The following is a 9,630-nucleotide window of genomic DNA, read 5'->3' on the forward strand; positions in this document are numbered from 1 at the left end:
ATACTGAACGTGGATTCTGCGTGCCTATCTTTGCGTGTTTATTGCCACGCACATTGTGACGATTGAGCGAGGTCGCAGAACGCGAGACATATTTCACACAATTTGCGCAAGCCGAGCAAGCTCGCAAATGCGAGACATCTGTCACATAAAGTGCGCAAGCCGCGTAAGGCTCGTACAGCCGGAGACATCCTCGCGTGATATGCGCAAGCCGGGTGGGGCTTCCAGAATGTCCGAGAGCCAAGGGTGAGTCCAAGAATGTTCAAGAGCCTTGTCTGGCTCACAGAGCACTAGACAGTGTCAAATGGAGTTACCATCATGATACCGATAATACCTTGCATGGCTGCAAGGCTCCTACATCACTGCTCAACACGTTACGCCAATGCCCTACCTAAAGGCCTCCTCATCTGTCTGTCACTGCCTCATTCAGCATGCATGTTGTGAGATAACAAGCTTTGCAGCAATGGTGCTTCGTGGGATGGCTCTCATGTGTGTAGCATGCTTGCAAAAGGACATAGATAAGGTCACCTTAACTGGCTTTATTAATGCCACATCCCTCATGACGGGTGCCACACAGTGGCTAAACAATTTCTTCAGCTTCTCCAAGTCCAGCAGGTTGGCGTCTTGATCCAGGTTCTCACTATGCAGCACCTGCAAAAAGGTAGCAGTATATGCAAAAAAATTCAGTTAATTTGTTTTCTGGAAATTCCAGAAAAGGGCACAAGTAGTTCTTCTATTAATGAACTAATGATGATTTCGAAAAGTATCAGGTTTGAAATAGACATTGGAAAACCCGACTCAAGCACGCAGGCTGCTCTGCATCAAACCTGCACAAAATCTAATAACCGTGTCACACAGGCATTTTGAAGGCTTTCAAATGGCCATCAACTCAGTGGCACTTGAATGCAGCTAAATGGACATTTCCAATAGCCACAGAGTCCCTAGAACAGTGTGGACATCTATCAAGATTTTGAAGGCTTTTTAGTGGTAGAAATTTGCACTCAGACATGGAGCACTCGCAACTTACACTAAGGAATAAAATCAAAGCAATTTAATCGCTGAACGAATACTCAACATGAAATGTACAACTTATTTCACTGAAAAAAAAAGAAGGCTGGCCACAAAACACTGCAGCAAGCGTATTATCACTGTTGCCAATAGCACAAAAACAATGAATACCACCTTTTCAAAACTGCGTGAGTGCTACAACAGCTTCCCAGCAAAATTATCAACTGTGACAGTGGCTCCACAGCAGTTTGGTGCGAGATGATGAAATATCTCTACGGCGATCAAGTATTCTGTGTAGCAGCGGCATAACTCCCGAGTTGAAGTGCAAATCTCAAAGCTCAATCTCCCACCTTAACTGTTATCTTTAAATACATATTTAAATTCATTGCAGCATGCTGCAGAAGTATGTGGTCAGATCATTCGAGAGGATACCTGCAAGCTATCTCAGGAGACGAAAGATCTGATGAAGAAACGCCAAAGCATGAGGACGTCTAACTTCAGAGATAGAATAGGACTAGGAGAGCTATCGAAGTTAATTATAAGTGCAAGGTAGCCAACATAAGAAAGTTTAACATGGAGAAAACCTAGCATGCTCTAAAGCATGGAGGTAGCCTAAAATCAGTGAAGAGAAAACTAATCACTGGTAAAAACCAGATGTATGCGCTAAAAGACAAAGAGGGCAATGTCATAAGCAATATGGATAAGATAGTTAAAGTAGCCGAAGAGTTCTACACAAATCTCTACAGTAGTGAATGTAATCAGAACGTTACAGAGAGAGGCAGTAGAGCACAGCAATGGGACACCCGCCAGTAACGAGGGAGGAAGTAAAGAAAGCCTCAGGAGCAATGCAAAGGGGTAAAGCAGCTGGTGAGGATCAGGTAACAGCAGATTTGTTGAAGGATGGAGGAGAGATTATGCTAGAGAAACTAGCCACTCTGCATACGCTTGCCTCGTGACCACGAGCGTATCAGGAGCTTGAAAGAATGCGAACATTATTTTAATTCATAAGAAAGAAGATGTCAAGGACTTGAAGATTTACAGACCGATCAGCTTACTATCCATTGTCTACAAGGTATTTACTAAGGTAATCACTAATAGACTCAGGACAACCTTCGAATTCAATCAATCAAATGATCAGGCAGGCTTTCATAAAGGATACTCAACAAGAGACCACATTCATGCAATCAATCAGGTGATAGAGAAATGGGCAGAATACAACCAACCCCAATATATAGCCTTCATTGACTACCAGACAGCAATTGACTCGGTGGAACCACAGCTGTCATGCAGGCATTGTGGAATCAGGGTGTAGAAGAGTGTTATGTGAAAATATTGGAAGATATTTATAACGACTGCACAGCTACCATAGTTCTCCATAAGGTCAGCAATAAAATTCCAATAAGGCAAGGTGTCAGGCAGGGAGACACGATTTCACCAATGCTATTCACTGCCTGTTTACAGGAGGTATTCCGGGGCCTGAAATGGGAACAGTTGGGGAGAAGAGTTACTGGAGAATACCGAAGTAATTTGAGATTCCCTGATGGCATTGCCTGGCTAAGCCACTCAGGATATGAACTGCAAAGCATGATGAATGAGTTAGACAGGCAGAGCAGAATTGTGGGGCTAGAAATGAACACGCAGAAAACCAAAGTAATGCTCAACAGTCTAGCAAGGGAACAGCAGTTCACAATTGGTAGCGAGGTGCTAGAAGTAGTAAGAGGATATGTATACTTAGTGCAGGTAGTGACCGCTGATCCGGATCATGAGAGGGAAATAACTAGAAGAATAAGAATGGGGTGGAGCGCATATGGCAGGTTCTCTCAGATCATGAACGGTAGCTTACCAATATCCCTGAAGAGAAAAATATACAAAAGCTGTATCCTACCGGTACTCACCTATGGGACAGAAATCTGGAGGCTAACAATGAGGGTTCAGCTTAATTCAAGGACAACGCAGCGAGCTATGGAAAGAAAAATGATAGGTGTAACGTTAAGAGACCGGAAGCGGGCGGAGTGGATGAGGGAAAAAACGCGGGTTAATGAAATCCTATTTGAAATCAAAAGGAAGAAATGGGCTCGGGCAGGGAATGTAAGGCGAAGGCAAGACAACCGCTGGTCCTTGAGGGTAACAGAGTGGATTCCATGAGAAGGTAAATGTAGCAGGGGGCGGCAGAAAATTAGGTGGGCGGATGAGATTAAGAAGTTTGCGGGGATACGGTGGCCACAATTGGCAGAGGACAGGGTTAATTGGAGAGACATGGGAGAGGTTTTGCCCTGCAGTGCGTGTAGTCAGGCTGCTGCTGCTGCTGCTGCTGATGATGATGACAGCCTGAGCACACCTACAAAGTAAAACTGTGAACTCGACCCAGCAGCACTTTACTGTGTTGAAAGAGAACAGGTACAATTGAATTACTGCATTACCTTGTTATTATCATTAAAAAGTACAGGGCTCTAAGGACTTCCTAATTTACATCGAAACGAATGGTTTACAGTGAACTTTCACGGATTACACTAACAGGCACTGAAAATCCAACACAGCTGCCCAAGAGAATATTAGGCAACCACGCTAGCCTTCTTTTGCGCTATGCTACCTGATACCAGATTAAAATTCGAGAGCAATTTACTCATACTCTAGCACTGGGATACGTTATGCCCCAGACTGATGCAGCTGTCTTACTAAAGGCAGAGAAGCTTTCAGTGTGGGTCATGTGTGCTGTGGCGTGAACACATGCACAGCATCGCCTGCTACCATTCAAGTCCTCTGTGTACACAAATGCGGGTGCAATAGAAAACCCACATCACAAATTTGGCTAGTCTGGTCGGCCAAGCATGGGCCAGCTGATAGCACGAAGCAGCAGGTGCGACACAAACCATCATCATCAGCCTGACTAGGCCCACTGCAGGGCAAAGGACTCACCCATGTCTCCACATTAACCCTGTCCTTTGCTAGGTGTGGCCACCATATCCCCGTACACTTCTTAACCTCATCCGCCCATCTAAGTTTCTGCCGCCCCCTGCTATGCTTGCATTCTTTTGGAATCCACTCCATTACCCTTAAGGACCAGCGGTTATGTTGTCTTCCCATTACAAGCCCCGCCCAGGCCCATTTCTTCCTCTTAATTTCAAGTAGCATGTCATTAACCCGCGTTTGTTCCCTCACCCACTCCGCCCCCTTTTGGTCTCTTAATGTTAGACTTATCATTTTTCTTTCCATAGCTCACTTTGCTGTCCTTATCGTTTGGCACGTGTTTTTTTCTTTGTAATAAGGCATAAAGTATTATACATGAATTACCACATGGCATCCTCCTATGACCGCTAAATAATTTATAATCAAATTTCTTTCTCCTGCTGTATTTGTTTCGGTTTCGACAGCTGAATAATGGCTGTGACGTCAAAGCGAGGTTATTGGTCACGTGAGGCATGGAAAACTGTAATACAGTTGGTACTTCTGGCTCTTAAGGAATACTGGCGTCAGCGCTGTAGCGAATTAAAATGATGAAGCAGCGATTATAAGTGCAGTTTTTCCACGCCTCACGTGACCTATAACCTCTCTTTGATGTCATAGCCATAGTCAAATTGTTCACCGAAACAGGATGGCAGAAAAAGTTGATTATAAATTATTTAGCGGTCTCACGCGAATACCAGATGGTGATTCATGCATAGTAGTGTCTTCCGCAGCATTATAGAGAAGAAAACATGCCACCAAGATTAAATGTCTATACTCTTTTAAGCTGAACTCTTTAATTAGCCTCCACATTTCTGTCCCAAAAGTGAGAAACATGCAGGCTAAAGAAAAGATTTCAGCTTAAGTACCAAAGTGGCTCTAATCACACGATGAAGCGGAAAAACTCTCGACACTTGAACAGAGAAGAAATAGGAATTCCAACAAAATTTTAGATTCTTGTAAGGCTATCAAGCATTTCTGAATATTGTAAACTGCACTTTCACACATACAGTACGCATGTATGCCAAGCTCACATTCAGTAGCCCTGTTTTCCGGCTGTAATTATCACGGTCTGAGCTCAGTTACAGATTTAAAACCAGCCAAAAGATGCAACACAGGAAAAGAGAAGAAAACAGGTTGGACTATCAATTGAATTTTTTGTGAAGGAAAAGAAGGCTCGCATGAAGATGCGCCACACATGACCCACACCAGCGAAAGGCAGGACAACAAATAACTGTCACTGATATACAAGCACGTCATCAAAAAGAGAAAATTCTTTCCGTTGAAGATTGACTAATGGCTTCGCTACTCATACAGCCGTTGCCTTGGAGATATGCATCAAATACCTTACAGATTTGTTTACCACTTCTATACACCACTGAAGTGTCACAGAAATCAGGCGTACACACTGATGGGTCATCTTATGATTTACACTCACGACATTGGCACTGTAGTGCCAGATTAGAAGCTGCCTTCCCCCTAACGAGTTAGTGCTCACTCAGGAACACATTAAAGACACCTGCACATATCCCTGAAGTAGTTTCTTGCACAAGCTAGCGGAATGTGATAAACCACTTCCTGCAAGTCCTGAACCTAGTTTTATGGGATACCATACTGCTATCCCGGGTTTTAACAGCAGCGCAAAGGCCATCAACACAATGATTGGCGCAAAAATTACATTTAAAAATTTTCCCGACACTCGATTTGAACTCATGAAGTCTACACAAAGGACTCCATGATAACCGTTCTGAGGTGAATGGCAGTTCAGCCTAGCCTCTAGAATCTGTGCCAAAAAAAACGGAGTCAGCGCATCGCAATTTACTTCCGATATCAGCCGGTGCTGATGACAATTGTATGTTTTGCTTTCTCTGGCTTATAAAGCTCCACTTTCAGAAAAAGTGTCGTCTTTGTGGTTAGGATGCGGAACTTCATCATCACAGGTCAACTTCAGCTTGCCATCAGTGTCCCTTTAATGCCTCAAAGTTGAACAATAGCTCCATTCATAGAGGAGGGCTGTGCATAAATTTCGACCACCAAAGATTCTTTAACATGCACTGACATTGCATAACACACGAGCAAATATGCATTTCGCCTTGTCGAAACGAAGCCACCACAATTCAATCCCGCGTCTTTGGGCTCAGTAGCCGAACACCAATGCAGTAGGCCACAGCAGCAGGTGAAAAACAAAAGAGAGCCCTTAATAGGCAACCTAACTTGCAAAAATCAACATAACGAGGGGTCACACTAGTAGCAGTGGACTAGGAAAATAAAAGCTACTTGTGTCGGAAGATGTCTTCAGTGCTTACCTCAAAAGCCTGCTTGCTTGCTGGGCATCCTAGCACCAAGTGAAAGGCTGGCACAGCTATACTGGAGAGCTTGGAAGAGGCATTGCTGGTAAAGCTATGTGGAGCTTGCTGCAAGGTAAAAAGACACATTTAACAGCAGCACAGTGCAAAAAATGGACTAGAATCAAGCATGTAAGGCAAAATGCAAAGCACAAAAAGGAGCCGGTCGCAGAATGGAACACGACTGTTTAACCACATTTCGAAGTGGGCCAGGCAACAAGAAATTCATAACCACGGCAGTCATTCACAAGCTAGCCTCAGACGAGACATCACTTGCATAACGATATCCAGCATCGTTTCTACAATACATGCCACCATTCAAAAGAACAGACCACAGCAGAACGATATTTTCAGTAGAAGGCTGGTTTGCTTCAAATTCTGCATGCGTCCCTCAATTTGAAATCTGGCATGATTAGCACTGATTTCACATTCTCACAGGTATGATGAATTAATAGTGCCAATTGCAGAAAAACCACACTTTTTCCTTTAACATCAAATAAGGTATTGGAGAGGTACCTCAGCATATTTAAGTCAAAGTCAGATTTATTTGCGCCATTGGTTATAATCATGAAACAATTAAGTTTATTCTTCGTACATATTAAAGGCTCAATTACCCTTAAATTTCACTGCAACTTCGGGATTTAGGCCAAATGGAGCTAGGGCACCTGTGTGCATTTTGCAGTTGTTTGTACCATTTCAGCTCCGAGCCAAAGTATGAAAAAGCGAATGCCAAAATAGAGGCGAAAAACTTCAGAGCAATTTGTTTTTATCTCACCGTTCTGCTATTCAAGGCTCGACTACACTGGCTCGGCTATAAGTGCGAACGCAGCTGGATCATACGGAGCTTCGTACCTTAAATACACAATTTATAAAAGTACAAGTGAAATACAAGTGAAAGAGGAGGAAGCTCAATCCTAACGCATACAGCTGAATCGCAGTCTACGTAGTTATACTGCTCGAGCGCTGTTACTTCAATTACAGCGTAACATGCGGCGATAATGTAAAGCCCGGGCCGAAGATCTATTCGCGAGCACATATTCCATTCTCGGCGAGAGATGAATGGCAGTACGGCGGCAGTACGGCGCCGATATCGTGCACCCCGCGATCGGATCAGCTGTGCATATTTGCATGGCATACTTACCATGACCGTGTGACCACTGACACTACACGCGCATTCATGCCCGTGTACCGCCAGCAAACAACCTTTCAGCGCTGCGTGCTGCCGCGATAGGCACTGCGTCTTCGCGTCTCTGTACTAGCTGTGTTGACGTGGCCAGTTGTGCGCAAAGGCTTTGAAATAATGAACAGGTTCGAAGAAAATTAACTTACCCCCAAGATGCGAGATGTCACCCGGGTAGTGGTGTCCCACCAGCTGCTCCGCCATGGAGGAAATGAGCCCCGCCGTCAGCATAGCGTTTCCAGTGAAGGCGCGCAAAGGACGACGCGCTATCCGTCGAGCACGCTGACGCACGCTATAAACACAGGTTTACTCAGCACCTTACCACGTTTTCGTACATCGCACCAGCGAATATCACTGCTGTCGGCACATCACATATCGGAAGAGTGACAAATGCGCATGCCAGCGATGGTTCACGCCCTCGGCACCACAAAGGAGGACGACGACAAACGTAGCAACGCTGTCCGCCATGCTGTCCCTTCCCAGACGCTGCGTTCGTTGGCTAGCGCTTCGGCCAGTTCCGGCTTCCTTCGGCCCGTTTAGAAAGGCATCGCCTCCAGGCATTCCTCCAGGTCGTCTCTTTCGGGCTCTATGCTTTTGGGCAGTGCGATAGCAAAGGATTAAAACCAAATGAAACTTTCGTTACAAAAATAATTAAGTTCTTGTGCACATATTAGCATTAAAAACTTGAGAAATTTGTGACGCGTGGACGCATTAATATGCGTGTCGGTACATGCGTGCGTGCGTGCGTGCGTGCGTGAATGGGCATGGTCTAGCGCGTCAAATCCAAAGCCTATCCGACATGCTGCATGGTTTCTGAGATCACCGCCGTGAGCTTCGCTTGTTTTCTCGTGCTGCTGCTGGGCGGTCTTGTGCGCCGCTGTTACTGTGCTGGAATCGCAAAAGAAGAAGGATTACCGGTGTGTGCTGCCGGTGGGCGCCCTCTCATCCAAGAGTAGTAGCAGCTCCCAATGAAGCGATCCGTCGGGGCATATGTGTTATGGATGTCTGGTCGACAACGATAATGAGGTCAGCAGTGCGGTGCCGTCGTTTGATGAGTCGAACCTTTCGGCCTATTGCTCTGCTAACTTCGTTGCAAAAATGCCTGGCTCATAAGCAGCGACAGTGGCCATTGTTTCTGTGGTGTGTTTCGATTACAAGACGGCGCCCTTCTACAGTGTGGCTTCCTTGGAAACTTAGTCGGCGGTGTGCCTGCAACGCCTGTTGCTGTCAGCTCAAACTGACCGCCTGCGAGCGCTGCCTTCTTTTGCGATGTGAACGGTGACGGGACACTTACTGCCTGTGGCCGGAGCTTATAGCAAAAGCGAAGAGTGTTTTCTGTGAAGGTTTGACGAAGTGCGTGTGTCAGTCTGGACCCTTAGCAAGTCATACGAGATGCGACATGCAAAAGTGGTCCACCAGTCGCTTCAGCAGAAAGGAGTGCGGATGTTTTTTACGTTACTTCAATCGAGAACTGCCCATGCAAATATTTCAACTCGTCCCTTGCCTAAACAGCATAGTAAAGAAGCTAAAGCAACAAAACTGCTGTTTCCATGCTGTATAATGATTCCGCACTCGTGCTAGAGGTGGGAAATATGTAGCAGTTATTGGCGGAGTTACAGCCTATGAAGCACGTGCAGCTTCATGTAATTGCAGGTTAGGATATGCGCCTTACTTGGTATTGACTTTGTGACCAGACATAGCCATCTGTCAACTAAAAGAAATTTTCTTGCTATAGGATTCTGCAGCATTATGTATGCTTCTGGACACTGAATACCGGGTGCGTCACCTCTCTTGAAAGCACTCAGATTTGTGTACTTATCAGTACGCTTGAGATGAGAAAATTTTATCAGCTTCTTTTCTTTATTTTATAATTAGCTACACAGCATGTTGCAAAAAAAAATGTTTTAAGGAAAAGTATTTCAGTTTAGAGTAGAACAGTTCAACAAAGTTGTTTTGGGCATTCTGGTAACTTCAAGATGGTATCTGATGGTTGCATACAGATGCGCAAGTCAAACCTCAAAGGGCATCAAACTTAACAGTACCGCTGAGCTTATCCTTTCGTGCTTTTTTATGTGTGTGTAGATCACCTGGGGAAGTTCAGTATTGGATGTTGGATTTCATAGTTCTGCTACAACTTTTATCTTCCTTTCTACACAC

The 9,630-nt window shown here is 44.9% G+C and overlaps 1 long non-coding RNA gene across 1 annotated transcript; it reads right to left on the bottom strand.

The window, feature by feature from the left end:
* Positions 1-516: 516 nt before the first annotated feature.
* LOC149370328 (uncharacterized) lies at positions 517-8,184 on the bottom strand. Its single transcript, XR_016285700.1, has 3 exons — positions 7,623-8,184; positions 6,255-6,362; positions 517-648 (listed from the first exon to the last, which is right to left on the bottom strand). It is a non-coding gene; the product is annotated as an uncharacterized LOC149370328 (long non-coding RNA).
* Between the last annotated feature and the right edge of the window lie 1,446 nt (positions 8,185-9,630).

The sequence above is a fragment of the Amblyomma mixtum genome, chromosome 1 (assembly GCF_055824585.1).
Source record: "Amblyomma mixtum isolate Tamu chromosome 1, ASM5582458v1, whole genome shotgun sequence".
NCBI classification, from domain to species: Eukaryota; Metazoa; Arthropoda; class Arachnida; order Ixodida; family Ixodidae; genus Amblyomma; species Amblyomma mixtum.